This window comes from Pan troglodytes, chromosome 9, assembly GCF_028858775.2.
Source record: "Pan troglodytes isolate AG18354 chromosome 9, NHGRI_mPanTro3-v2.0_pri, whole genome shotgun sequence".
NCBI lineage: Eukaryota > Metazoa > Chordata > Mammalia > Primates > Hominidae > Pan > Pan troglodytes.
In genome coordinates this window covers 53,635,540-53,650,213 of record NC_072407.2, presented here as the reverse complement: position 1 = coordinate 53,650,213, position 14,674 = coordinate 53,635,540, and the positions used below count along the sequence as shown (strand labels likewise).

General features: G+C 39.5%; 2 long non-coding RNA genes across 9 annotated transcripts in view; one reads left to right on the top strand and one right to left on the bottom strand.

Moving 5' to 3' along the window:
• Positions 1-13,873, bottom strand: part of LOC745567 (uncharacterized) — a 38,042-nt gene extending 24,169 nt beyond the window's left edge. For 5 of the 7 annotated variants that reach the window (XR_008538032.2, XR_010147542.1, XR_001707289.3 and 2 more), the window contains exons 1-6: positions 13,508-13,873; positions 10,545-10,651; positions 8,816-8,950; positions 7,670-7,753; positions 4,100-4,256; positions 2,858-2,975 (exon numbers count right to left, since the gene is read on the bottom strand). This is a non-coding gene — a long non-coding RNA (uncharacterized LOC745567). Of the gene's footprint in view, positions 1-609; positions 2,601-2,857; positions 2,976-4,099; positions 4,257-7,669; positions 7,754-8,815; positions 8,951-10,544; positions 10,652-13,507 lie in introns of those variants that run through there. The other 2 variants (XR_001707290.3, XR_001707287.4) reach the window with 2 other exon arrangements.
• Positions 13,847-14,674, top strand: part of LOC107967089 (uncharacterized) — a 67,655-nt gene continuing 66,827 nt past the window's right edge. For both annotated transcript variants that reach the window (XR_010147543.1, XR_010147544.1), the window contains exon 1: positions 13,847-14,249. This is a non-coding gene — a long non-coding RNA (uncharacterized LOC107967089). The remainder of the gene's footprint in view (positions 14,250-14,674) is intronic.

Sequence of the window (14,674 nt, the reverse complement as noted above, 5' to 3'; positions counted from 1 at the left end):
AATCATCTACATGTAGCGCCTACTTCATTGCTAGACTGAAGATATAAATTTAAATAGCTACATTTATAGAAGGCAAAAAGTAAATCTGTCCAACTCTTATTTAGGGAAAGAAAATCTCATGCTATTTCCATGATTGCTTGCACTTACCTTATCAACATATTTCTTAGAATTGTAAAATAACAATGTTCACCATTTTCAACCGTAAGAAAAAAATAGACCACATATATTTCCACTAAGCCCAGTCTTTTCAAAAAATATTTCACCGGAACTTGGGGGGTAAAAACAAGGAGGGGAAATGCAAAACAGCTTAGATCAATTTTTTTGAGATTTAACACTAACATACTACTCAACGTAAGGGCATGACAGAGAAGTGTACTATATTATTGCCTTATTGTAGTTTAATCTTCAGAAATAGATACATAAACGTAACAAATGAGCTCTCCGGAAACAACTTTGAAATTTTGTAAGGGGAAACCATGTATTTTCGCATTATTGGCAAAAAATATATTTATTCTATAATACATTTAAAAAATTCAGTGGTGTAAGTGAAGGGAGAATCACTTTAGAAAAAATCTTAAGGTAACCAAAATGAAAAAGGGAGCCAAGAACTTTAAGGTTCTTTACTTTTATTTTTAAATAATGTATCACAAATACGAATATTACTTGAGAGTAGAAGGGTAAACTACAAAAGAGAGATGAAAATCAATTTCTCCGTTGCCTATTTTCAAGCAGTATGTAAGTTTTAAAGCCTCAGCTCAGCAACTGAAAGTTGCCTGGGCATGGCAGAGGGAACTGGGAACAAGGTACGGGGGTCACTGGTGGGAAAATTGCCAATAAGGACAGTAACTTGAAACAATATCCTAAAAATTAAAGAACTGTTCAAAATAAGACAGGGGCAGTGGTGTGTGCCTATAGTGACGTGATATGGGAGGAGCATGACGTAGGAAGATCACTTTGAGCTCAGGAGTTTGAGGCCAGTTGGGCAACACAGCAAGACCTTGTCTCTTAAAAAAAAAAAAAAAAAAAAAAAAGTTCAAAAATAATAGCAACAAACATAAAACAATCACGTCTCAATTTTGGTTTCAGCTTACTGTAATACAGAAGATTAAATATCAGATTAAACAAATACAATAAACCTATTGCCAAGAGGAAGGACTTCTGAGGTTTGGTGTTATAACTAAGATTTTATTGGTATTTAAAACTCCTTACTTAACCCTTAATAATTTAAGATAGCAAGTTAAGAAACAAAAAACTCCTTACAAAACTAGTAAAGAGGATCTCTTACTAATGAAATTTTTTTACTCTAAATATGCAATGTCAAAAAGGGCAACTTTTGCACTGAGGAAAGGAGACTGTGAATGTTTTAACTGGGCTTATACATTTTTAAAATAATTCTTGAGGGTCCATGACCCATCTGACATTCTGATAAAAGTGACTGGCCTTCTCTCCAAAATGTTTGATTCCAGGAGGTTCATTAGATTCCCTGGGAGCAAACTGTGGGCCCCAGGTAAAGAACCCCTGAATTTTAGGTATGTTTTCAAATAAGAAAACAGAAATAGACTTAATGATGAGGCAGAGATGCCAGCCTGGGTGGGGCAAGTTGAGTATCTCTTATTTGAAATGCTTGGGACCAGAAGTGTTTTGAATTTTTTTGGAATTCTGGAATATCTGTGTTATACTTACTGGTTGAGCATCCTTAATCCAAAAATCCAAAATTCAAAATGCTCCAGTGAGCGTTTCCTTTGAGCGGCATGTCAGTGCTCAAAACGTTTTAGATTTTGGAGCAATTCACATTTTGAATTTTCTCTTTAAGAATGTTCAACCTAGGCGGGGTGCGGTGGCTCATGCCTGTAATCCCAGCACTTTGGGAGGCTGAGGCGGGAGGATGGTAAGGTCAGGAGTTTGAGACCAGCCTGGCCAATATGGTGAAACCCTGTCTCTACTAAAAATACCAAAATTAGCCAGGTGTGGTGGTGCACGCCTATAGTCCCAGCTACTCAGGAGGCTGAGGCAGAAGTATCATTTGAACTCGGGAGGCAGAGGTTGCAGTGAGCCGAGATCATGCCACTGCACTCCAGCCTGGGTGACAGAGGGAGACTCCATCTCAAAAAAAAAAGAATGTTCAACCTATACTACAACTTTAGGACTTAACACATACTTACCTGACTTAGTAGGATACAGGCATGAGCCACCACGCCCAGCCAATGCTAATATATTTTTTTACCTTTTTCCTCCCAAGTATGGGACAACTTTCTGTAGTGATTTTTAGTAAATAATTTGCCCAGTATATTCTTGAATATTCTTAACTTTAAAGAGGAAATTTGGCAGGGCGCGGTGGCTCACGCCTGTAATCCCAGCACTCTGGGAGGCCAAGGCGGGCAGATCACGAGGTCAGGAGATCGAGACCATCATGGCTAACACGGCGAAACCCCGTCTCTACTAAAAATACAAAAAATTAGCCAAGCGTGCGGCATGCGCCTGTAGTCCCAGCTGCTGGGGAGGCTGAGGCAGGAGAATGGCGTGAACCTGGGAGGCAGAGCTTGCGGTGAGCCGAGATCACACCACTGCACTCCAACCTGGGCAACAGAGCGAGACTCCATCTCAAAGAAAGAAAGAAAAAAAAAAACACTTAAAACAGCCATATTTAAAAACTGACAAAGGATAAGGATACTATAATGGGTAAGAGCTTTGAGGGGAAAACTAAGGCAGAAGATTCAAGAGTTATTTTTAATACAGCATAAATGACAACACAGTAAAGCAGTAAGAGGAATGGATTGCAACACATTATACTAAAAATAGTAAAAACTGCAAATTATGAGAATGGTATAAGAAACCTGAGTTAACACATCCTGCTCACCTGTTTTTTAAACTGTTGGCATTCCTCTGGTGTGAGTGTGTCTGCTTTGGCAATAAGTGGGGTGATACTCACTTTTTCATGCAAACACTTCATAAACTCAATCTCCAATGGTTTAAGTCTGAAATACACAGTATTTAATATGACTGAATTGATCAGTTTGGGAGAACAAGATTCCTCACATCCCCAGTTAGATTTCAATTATCTTCAATTGGTCAACTGACTCTCAAATCTTCATACACAGCCCATATCTCACTGTTACGTTCCAGATTTGTGTTTACCCAGTGGATATGCTACCTGGGTGTTCCATGGGCTCCTTAAAATCAAAAGCTCATCTGAACCCCATTTTCTCTCTTCTATGCTTCCTATCTCAGTGAATGGCACTACAGTCTACCTAATTACTCAAGTGTGAAACCTAGGATTCCTCCCCTCCTCTAATCCTCTTCCCATATATATAGTATGTGTATAGATGTAAATATATATATATGTATGTATATCTCCATTTCCATTACTTTAGTCTAGGCCACCAAGACCTTTGGAATGAATAACTGTAATACAAACCATCCATACTGAAGTCAGAGTGGTCTTTCTAAATCCAAATCTTATTGAGTTATGCCCTGACCAAAAATCTTATTAAAGACCAGATGCCTTAACTAGTATGGCCTACAAGGCTTGTGAAGACATAGATTCTCCAGCTGACCTCATCTCTTAGCATTCCTAGCATTTCCTTTGCCTCCTACTTCCAATGTGCCAACCTTTTTGAACTTCTTACAATTCCTTGAAAGCACCATACTTTGACATCTGGCCACAGGCTACTACCTTGGCTGGAACACCCTCCATTATCATCCTGCTTCTCCTTGGCCTGGCTAATTCCTACTCATCCTCATGACACTGGTTTATGATCCAATTTCCACTGGGAATCCTTCTCCAACCTAATACTAGGCATATTTCTATGTGGTCACAACACTTAATGTGCTGTACAGTAATTGCCTGCCTGCATACAGATGCTTCCTCACTATGATTCCACTTAACAATTTTTCAAATTTTTGATAGTGTGCAAGCAATACGCATTGAATAGAAACCATACAACCATTGTTTTTTACTTTCAGTATAGTATTCAATAAATTACATGAGATATTCAAAACGTTATCACAAAATAGGCTTTATGTTAGATGATTTTGTCCAACTGTAGGCTACGCTATAATGTTTAGTAGGCAAGGTGTATCAAACATATCTTCAACTTACGATGGGTTAATGTAACCCTGTCCCAAGTCGAAGAGCATCTGTATTTGTTTCTCCCATCTTCTCACTGAAATACTCTTCGCAGTGAGGGCCTTGTCTCATTCATCTGTATCCTCAGGACCTAGCATGGTATCTAACACTCGTGAAGGTGCCCAAATATCTGTTGAGGAAAAAGTAAGCTGCTGTGATTTTCCTTATGTCCTTTAGCAATTCTAAATGAGAACCAAAGTCCTCAAATTTAGAATACACTGTGGACTAAAATTTTATGTTTCACAAGAATAAATGAAGACACTAGAAATATTTTGAAAAGGACTACCATTCTAAAGTGGTACTCCTTAATTTTTATGAAAACATGAGAAAAATGAAATAAAGGTCTCATTCTGTTATTAATTTTATTGACATACTAATAATTGAATTGACTGACATTTTAAAATGAAGAAAGAGAAACATATATACTAAAATTGGGGGGATCAGAGTCCTAAGACTAATAAGATAGTCCAGTCTTTTTACTAACAAAGGTTACTGTATATACTTCACTGTGGTAGTAAGGCTGACAGGCAGAAAGAGACAGTGAGGGGGAGAAAGCAAACATGGAGAATTAAGATAGCGGTGTAGTCATAGCTCACCATAGCCTCCAATTCTTCCACTTCGACTCCTAAGTAGCTAGGACTACAGGAGTGTGCCTCCATGCCCAACTAATTTTTTTTTTTTTTTTTGAGTTTCACTCTTATTGCCCAGTCTGGAGTGCAGTGGCACAATCTTGGCTCACAGCAACCTCTGCCTCCCGGGTTCGAGCGATTCTCCTGCCTCAGCCTCCCAAGTAGCTGGGATTACAGGCATCCGCCACCACGCCCAGCTAATTTTTGTATTTTCAGCAGAGACGAGGTTTCACCATGTTGGCCAGGCTGGTCTTGAACTCCTGACCTCAGGTGATCCCCTGCCTCAGCCTCCCAAAGTGCTACGATTACAGGTGTGAGTCACTGCCCCCAGCCCCAACTAATTTTTTTTATTTTTTGTAGAGACAGGATGTCACTATGTTGCCTAGTCTGAGGCCTCAAGCAATCCTCCTGCCTTGGTCCCCAAAGTGCTGGGATTACAGGCGTAAGCCACTGCATCTGGCCTGAACCTATCCATCTTTGAAAAAAAAATTAAGTTTTGCTTCTTTTTATTAATCATTATATAAAACACTAAATAGAAATGCCATGAATTATTCAATCTCAGATTTCTAAATTGTTACGGTTTTTCAATTTATACTCATGACTAATTTAAATTGTCACTGCCTTATTAAGCTATTATGTCAGATACAAGCCTGCTTATTAATCCAGTGACAAAAAAGCAGAGTTCAATTAATCTAAAATTTTAATAAATCTTAAAGGCATTTAATATAAAGTATTAAAATCCAAATAACAAGATTTTATATTTAAACGCAAATCAATACTTGCTGAATACTTATTATAATATCCCAACTTTTAAAGATAAAAATATTTAAAAATAAACATGACAAGGAAATTAGAGAAGTCAACTTCTTAAATATAACCAAAGGGTCAAAAAACATTTAAGTCAGTTTAAAAATTAAACTTTAGGAGAAATGATAAACCTTGTAAAAGTCTCATTAAATTTCAGAAGCCTACAAAACGTCAGCAACAGAAAACATTTAGTTCACATGTATATTACATTCTGGTTGAATTTTTTTCTTCTGTCCTTTTAGTTTTATATTGGCTGGTCTTTTCACCAACAAATTTAGTTTGTAAATCTTGTTTTTAAGCAATAGAAAATCCTTTATCATTTCTAGAAGATAAACCCACACTAGAGAGAAAAGACTAATTAACCTCAAAGTCTACAGCATAATAAACAACTACAGGGTAAATGAAAAATTTTTTTTGTGTGTATGTATGTATTTCTAAGGGAAAAAATCCTGTATAAAACTCACTGGATGACACCAGTTTTTCTAAAAGTGGTAATTAATACTTGAAGGATAAAACACTATTTTAAAATTCATGTTCCAAGTCAGTTTTTTACTTTAATAATAGTTACAAAATAAGGAACAACGCACATGAAGCAATAATAACTGAAATCATAAATTAGCCATGCATGCAGTTCATACTTTGTAGAGGGAGGTAGGAGGCACTGAAAGTACACTGTTGGACCAATTTATAATTACTCTAAAAACAAATCCCTCTAAAAAGGGAAACTAGGGACTACCCAGACAAGATGGAAATGCTCTGATTAATTTATTAAACTGCATGGAATTTCAGTCTGTAGTGAGCAGGGTATCTGGAACTATATACATAAAATTCTGTGTCATATTCTTTTTTTTGAGGAGGAGGAGTTTCACTCTTGTTGCCCAGGCTAGAGTGCAATGGTGTGATCTCGGCTCACTGTAACCTCCGCCTCCAAGGTTCAAGCGATTGTCCTGACTCAGCCTCCCTAGTAGCTCAGATTACAGACATGAACCACCACGGCCGGCTAATTTTGTATTTTTAGTAGACACGGGGTTTCTCCATGTTGGTCAGTCTGGTCTCGAACTCTCGACCTCAGGTGATCCGCCCGCCTCAGCCTCCCAAAGTGCTGGGATTACAGGCGTGAGCCACAGTGCCCGGCCTCATATTCTTTCACTTAATCCACAATATCATGTACCAATGGGCAAAACTTTGCTCCATTTCTAAAACTAGTTAAACTGAGAAATTATTCAAAGGCACATTTTATATATAAGATATAGCAATTTTAAATATCTTACCCCTTGCGACAAATAAGAAATGGTGCAAAGCCACTAGATATCATTTGAATATAAAAACTTTTCTTTTAAAAAAGCTCTCATTTCTCATGCAATTTTAAGAAATAAAATTTTCCGCAAAGAGATGGGAGGAATGTGATTTCATGAGAATTACTAAACTTGGAGAGAGTCCAGATCTAAAATAATAAAATTGGTTATAAGCTGACAAATTTTATTGACTTAACTGCAGGTTAAGATTTCACTCAGAAGGCTTTCAGGAAAAGGCCCTGACAAGTTAAATGAGAAAGATTTAAAAACATAAATTCAAGAAGCTACATAAATACTCATAAAAGGTTATACAGTGTGCTGTATTTTTGAGATTACTTTTTTTGAGCCTTTTAAGTCAAAGAGTCAGTTTAGTGATTTAAATATGTAAACTGAGAACACCGTTAAATGATAGACTGGATTAAGAAAATGTAGCACATATACACCATGGAATACTATGCAGCCATAAAAAGGATGAGTTGATGTCCCTTGTAGGGACATGGATGAAGCTGGAAACCATCATTCTGAGCAAACTATCACAAGGACAGAAAACCAAACACCGCATGTTCTCACTCATAGGTGGGAATTGAACAATGAGAACACTTCCACAGAGGGTGGGGAACATCACACATCGGGGCCTGTCATGGGGTGGGAGGATGGGGGAGGGATAGCATTAGGAGAAATACCTAATGTAAATGACGAGTTAATGGGAGCAGCAAACCAACATGGCACATGTATACATATGTAACCAACCTGCACGTTGTGCACATGTACCCTAAAACTTAAAGTATAACAATAATAAAAACTGAAATTACCTCAACAAAAGGCAATGTGAAGTAGTTACAAACATGTACTACACAATCCTGCCTGAAGGTGGGAGTCTTCAGTTATGTAATGGTCTAGGGCACAGCAAAAAAATAAAATAAAAATAAAAAAAGAGTATTAGACATAAAAGAAGAAACATTTTTACCCCACTCCAGTCTGACAGTGCAAAAATATAAGTATATAATTAAGGCTCCCTTATCTATCTAGAGTGATAATGGGCATTGACCCATCCATTAAAAAAAAAAAGAGAGAGTGAGAAGCCAAAAATTGAAGAGAAAGGTATACTTGAAGGAATTGGTTTACACTACTACTGTAATGTGAGCATTAGATAACTTAATGCTGTTTAGCCTGATGATACTACGGTTCTTTCAGTGGAGAGATGGTGGAGTTACAATTATCAGGTGGCTGAATTATGTATGCTGAGTTACTTACCCAAAGGAAAAGACTGAGGAATAATAATTGCAAAAATCTGCAGTTGTCAATGACACATACATGTACTCAAAATAAAGGGGAAGTACAAACAACAAAAAAAGGGAGTACAGGCTAACTATAACAGAACAATCACATCAGATTAATGTCTAGATTCTTAGGTCTTATGCCTTAATAAACAAAAAGTTAGTAATGACAATATGATACCTAAACGACATGTCTATGACAGCTAAGGTGAAACAGAAGCCAAATAGATTTATTGTAGAAAGAAATGGCACAAGAAAACATTGGCATGCAAGTGCTTTTGATAACCATCTCTTATGAGACTTATAATAAATAGCATCTTTGATTTTGAATATGTCTAACTGGTATGGCTGCTTGTCTTCATTTGGTAGTTCAATTAGTAGCAGAGTGGTCAACATGAAAGCTAAATTTGCCACATTGAGACCTCAAACCATGGTGGCAACACTGCTTATTTCCATGAAGCAGGGAAAATCCTTATGAATAAAGAACTAAGGAGTAAAATCACTTAGCTTATACAGGACTTAAAAAGGCTTTTCAACTAAGACATTTCTACATGAAATTTGGTACTTCATAATGGGTATAGTTGTATGTACTTCACAAACTTCAAGATTACTAAAATATGCACATACAGATAACAGTAAGCAACAACAACAAAAAGGAATCAGAAGTATCAAGGTACTGACCCATGTCCTGAAGGAGCAATGAAGTATGAACAACACTGCACCCTGTTATCAGGCATCTGACGTCTGTTCATGCATGATTCTGCATTTAGGTAGTCCTCAAATTTACTATCAATGTAATCGATAACAGGCTGCCAGCTATAGAATGCAAATAAACAATTAAGTTGCAATTCTACATATGAATTAACTGATGACTGTTAACGGACAATAATCAATATTTTCAAATAGGCAAAATGAATTTACCAGTGGAAGACATGTCCAGTTAGTCTATATAAAGATTCAAAAATATAAATTATGTTGAATAAATCTTTATTCATTATTTCAAAACGTTTCAAATGAAAGAAAATAAACTATTTATTGTCGAAACACAGCTAAATTATTAGCATATTATTTGCACTAATAACACACTTCATAATATGAAAACAATTATATTCAGTTTTAAATTTCAAATGAGATATTACTTTAAATAATATAAAAACTTCATGATGAACTTAGGAGTTTTAAGATTTGACAGAAAAATACCTCAAAAACAATGTGAATTCAAACAAAAATAAAAGTATTATTTATAAAATACTAAGATAATTACTTCAGACTAAAATTTCATAGTTGTTTTCTTCACTTAGGACTTACGGAAAAACTGAAGGTCTAAATATCAGGTTTAAATTAGGATTGAGATAGAATTTATACAAATGGATAAAATTAAAGCAAACAGTTTTAAATTTCTTACAATAATGAGAATTCTTCTATCTAGCTACATTATTTTAGAGTACGTCTTAAAAACAATTTTATGATAGGTATTATCTCCATTTTATAGAAAAGTAAATGGGTTTAAAGAAGTTAAACAACTTTATCAAATAAGTGGCAAAGTTCGTATACAAACCCAAGTCATGTTACTTGAAGTTCGGTGACCTTTGCTAAGATGAGAAGTGACTACAGGCTGCTGTACCATTTAATAAGAAGTGCACATCTAGAGTCTAGTCCCTTGCTCTATAAAGTGTGATCTACCCCATCCAGCAGCATCAGTATCACCTGGAATCTTGTTAGAAATGTAGAAATACAGCCCATCTCAGACCTACTAGAAGAACTAAATTTCACAGGATACCCAGGATTGGAATGCATAGCAAAGACTGAGAAGCAGTAAATTAGATCACATATAACTTGGAAGTCTTACAGAATTGCTATTGCCATTCAACTATGATATGGTATTATCCCACTGACTAATATAGAACACTGTATTTAAATAACAATAGCTTTTCTAAAAATCATGTTTTCTCTACATCATCCAATGCAATTTCCTGCAATGATGAAAATCTTCATATATGTGCTGCACAAAATGGCAACCACTTGCCACATGTGGCTGTTGAGCACTTGAAATGTATCTGGAGCAAATGAGAAATTGCATTTTTAATTTAATTTTAATTGATTTATACACATGGCAAATGACTATCATACTAGACAGCACAACTCCAGGGGAACTGGTTACTATGTCACAGTGTCATCTCTAGGAGAGTCCTTAGGACAAATTTGGAAAGTTCTAGTCAAGATAATTCTTCTGATTAACTGTACTTCTTTTTTTTTTTAAATTTTATGAAGTCATATTTATCATCTTACACTGGCTAAGCCCAAGTTTGCATCTTACCTCTAAGGAAGAATAATAAAAGTTACAACATGTGCTTTGTGTGTATTAATATTATTCCAGCTTATCATCAATTAACAATACTAATATCCATACCTGTACAGTCTTTTTAATTCTGTGAGAAGGACCTGGATACTCTGGAGAATACAAATCTATGAGGAATAATGAGTTGATTAATGTCGACTTTCCCAATCCACATTCGCCTAAAAGAAATAAGGGAAAATATCTGTTAAACTCACCCACTTTACTCAACCTTAAATATTCAACAGATGCTAGAATCGAACTGGCTTTATGCAAATACTTCTTGGTGAGACAATGAAATGACTTTAGAAAATATGCTACAAAGAATAAGTATCTTCTCCTCAGTTTCTTAGCTATCAAATTAAACTAATGTTTCCAAGGATTCTTTTCACCCTTCTAATTATACCACTTATATTCATTAAAAATAATGTATCTAATAATCTACATTTTTAACAGTAATGTATTCCCAAAGAAAAATGTCAGTCATTATTAAAAAACCCAACTTGGATTATATATCACTGTTTTAGTGAAATAAAGTTTTTCTTTATTAATAGACAATAATCAATGAATAATAAACAAGAAATCATGCAGCTATAAAAAGCAAAAATCTGCTAATACAAAGAATAATTAATCACAATGAACATCTCCATATAAAATTCTAAATCACAAAAAATACTTTCTAATTTAGCCACCCATCAGCCTAAATATAAGGGTGCTTCTCCACAAACCAGAATCCAAAAAATCTTAGGTAATTACTTTTTCTACTGCTTCTACTTGAAGTAGGAGGTAGACACGAAGGAAGCCAGGGCATGATTTCTACTCTGATCACATACTCTTTTTTGACTCTCCATGTCTAGTCCAATACACATAGTCTAGTGTATAGTAACCATTACAAGTATACCAAAATATAAATGGCTTCAAGGTACATATAACCTAAGGTTAAAACAAATTATAAATCATATTATGATAATTAACATGGCACAAAGTATTTATTGTTAATAATTCACTTAGCATAATAGGCATGTTTAGCCTAAGTAACTGATGTCACAATGCTTATATCTAGGAGGAATTCTTTTTATATTAGCTCTCAAGAGAGATAAGATCCTTTCCACGTGGTTTGGGCTTGCCCCTTTGACTGAGAGCATGCCACTTTTTACTAGAGGTTGATGTATGACTCAACTCAGAGTTGAGGATGAAAAGTGGGGATAATAGCACCTGCCTGTACCCTGGTACAGATCATATGATGTTGACTTATTTACTTGTGGAGTCAGGGTCTCTCTCTGTTGCCCAGGCTGGAGTGCAGTGGCACGATCATGGCTCACTGCAGCCTTGAACTCCTGGTGTGGTGGTGCGCACCTGTAGTCCCAGCTACTCGGGAGGCTGAGGCAGGAGAATCGCTTGAACTCAGGAGGCAGAGGTTGCAGTGAGCCAAGATCACGCCACTGCACTCCAGCCTGGCGACAAAGCAAGACTCCATCTCAGGAAAACAAAACAAAACAAAATTAAATTAAGAAGTTCTAGTATCTAAAATGAGCAAAATCACCGGGCACAGTGGGTCACACTTGTAATCCCAGCACTTTGGGATGCCAAGGTGGGTGGACCATCTGAAGTTAGGAGTTTGAGACCAGCCTGCAGTGAGCCAAGATTGCACCACTGCACTCCAGCCTAGGAGACAGAGTGATACTCCATTTCAAAAAAAGAATTAGCCAAGGGTGGTAGCATGCACCTGTAGTCAGTCCTAGCTACTGGGGAGGCTGACGGGGAAGGATTCCTTGAGCCATGATTGCGCCACCTCACTCCAGCCAGGGCAATAAAGCAAGACCCTGTCTCAAGAAAAACACACACACACATACACACAAACAAAACACATAACAGGACAGAACAGCATCATTTCCTCATCATTAGTATGAAGAAGTGAATTGCCTGTAAAAGTTTCCATTTTCAAAAAAAAAGCATTAAAATATAGCGTAAGGCCAGGCACGATGGCTCGTTCCTGTAATCCCAGCACTTTGGGAGGCTGAAATGGATTGCCTGAGCCCAGGAGGTGGAGGCTGCAGCGAGGATTGAGGCTCAAGAGATCCTCCCGCCTCAGTCCCGCAAGCAGCAGGGACTACAAGCGCTTGCCACCATGCCCAGCTAATTGTTTGTATTTTTGTAGAGACAGGGTTTCACCATGTTGCCCAAGCTAGTCTGGAACTCCTGAGCTCAAGCGATCTGCCGGCCTCGGCCCCCCAAAGTGCTGGGATTACAGGCGTGAGTCACCGGTCCTGGCCCAATTACTTTCTTCAATCTGAGCATGAGCACTGGAAGAAAAGCTCTCACTTACATATAATTTTTAAGAGACAGAGTCTCCCTCTGTCACACAGACTGGAGTGCAATGGCACAATTTCGGCTCACTGTAACCTCAACCTCCCGTGCTTGATCGCTTATATAATCTCGGCTCACTGTAATCTCAACCTCCCAGGCTGGATTGCATATATATAAATACGTACATATATTTGTTTGTTTAGACGTTATCTCAGTCTATCCAACAGGCTGGAGTGCAGTGGCGCGATCTCGGCCCACTGCAACCTCCGCCTCCCGGGTTCAAACAATTCTCTGCCTCAGCCTCCCGAGTAGCTGGGATTACAGGCGCCCGCCACCACACCCGGCTAATTTTTGTGTTTTTAGTAGAGACGGGGTTTCACCATGCTGGCCAGGCTGGTCTTGAACTCCTGACCTCGTGATCCACCAGCCTCGGCCTACCAAAGAAAGCGCTGGGATTACAGGCGTGGGCCACCGCTCCCGGCCGATCGCTTATATTTTTAAAAAGATGTTTTCTTCGTTTCCTAGCCCCTTCTAACCCGCTACAAAGTTTCAAAGGCTTAATGCTATCGCAAAGGGCCTTCAGAGGTCAAGCTCGGGGGTGCAGCTCCCTAATGAGGGGCAGCCTGAGAGGGGACCGACCCCGCCCAGGATGAGCGGCGCCAGGTAGCGGGGGGGACGCTCCCGGGGGTCCCCGGGCCCTGGCTGGGGGAGGTGTTGTGGGGCGCACGTACCCAAGCTCAGGTGAGACGACTGCGCGGCCACGGCTGCAGCTGGCGCTGGCCATTGAGGGGCTTCTGCGCCACCGTGCGATGGTGCCCGCCAGGTGCCTGCCGGTTGGTGCCCAGCGCCTGTTCGCGCAGAGTCTGGCCTTTGCTGCGCCCGGCCAAGTCGTAAATCTCCTCCTCGTAGCTTACAGGCGACGGCGGCCAGGCCGAAGCCTCTGGACACAGAAGCGCCAGTTCAGCGGCGGGTTACAGCCCGCCCGGCCGCCTGCGGCCAGTCATCCGCACATGCGCCCTCCTGGAAGCCCCAGCAGCCCCTCCGCGAGTTCCGATTGGCTCCGCGTGAGAGACGTTCCTCGGCGACGCCATAGAGGTGGGCCTTCGGCGACGTCACAGGCGCGGGCGTTCGGCGACGTTACTGGGGCTGCACGGTGCTTGCAGCTGGGCAGTCTTATCATCAGAGTGGAGCCTGGTAACCACGACCTCCCCGCCAGGTCCTGTGTGTTGCTAGCTGGAGAAGGGTAGTTGAAAACTCAGACCAAGCACAGTGTTTATATCGGTCAAAACTAGAAAACTATGTCCGGGCGCGGCCGAGGCTGGAGGATCCCTTCAGGCCAAGAGCAACCTAGCAATATGGCGCGACCGGATCTCTGTAGTCCTACCTCACTCAACCCCCAGCTACTTGAACCCCAAGGTTGAAGGCTCCAATGAGCTATGATCCCACCACAGCATTGCAGCCTGCCAGACTGAGGTAAACCCTGTCTAAAAAAATAAAAAACTATCCAAGTGTGCAACGGGGAGGGACTGCTTAAATAAAACATGAGGCTGGCTGGGCCCTGTAATCCCAGCGTTTTGGGAGGCCGAGGCGGGAGGATGGATGGCTTGGGCTCAGGAGTTTGAGACCAGCCTGGGCAACATGATGAAACCCGGTCTCTACAAAAGATACAAAAATTAGCCAGGCGCGGTGCGCACCTGGCCAAATTTTTGTACCTTTTGTAGAGATGGGGGTCTCGCTATGTTGCCCAGGCCGGTTTCGAACAACTGGGTTTAAGCGATCTTCTCACCTTGGCCATCAGAGTTGTCGGGATTACAGGCGTGAGGGACCGTGCCCTGCTTGGATTAGGCTATTTAATAACATAAAGTGCTCATCCAGGCTTGCTGGCTGACACCTGTAAT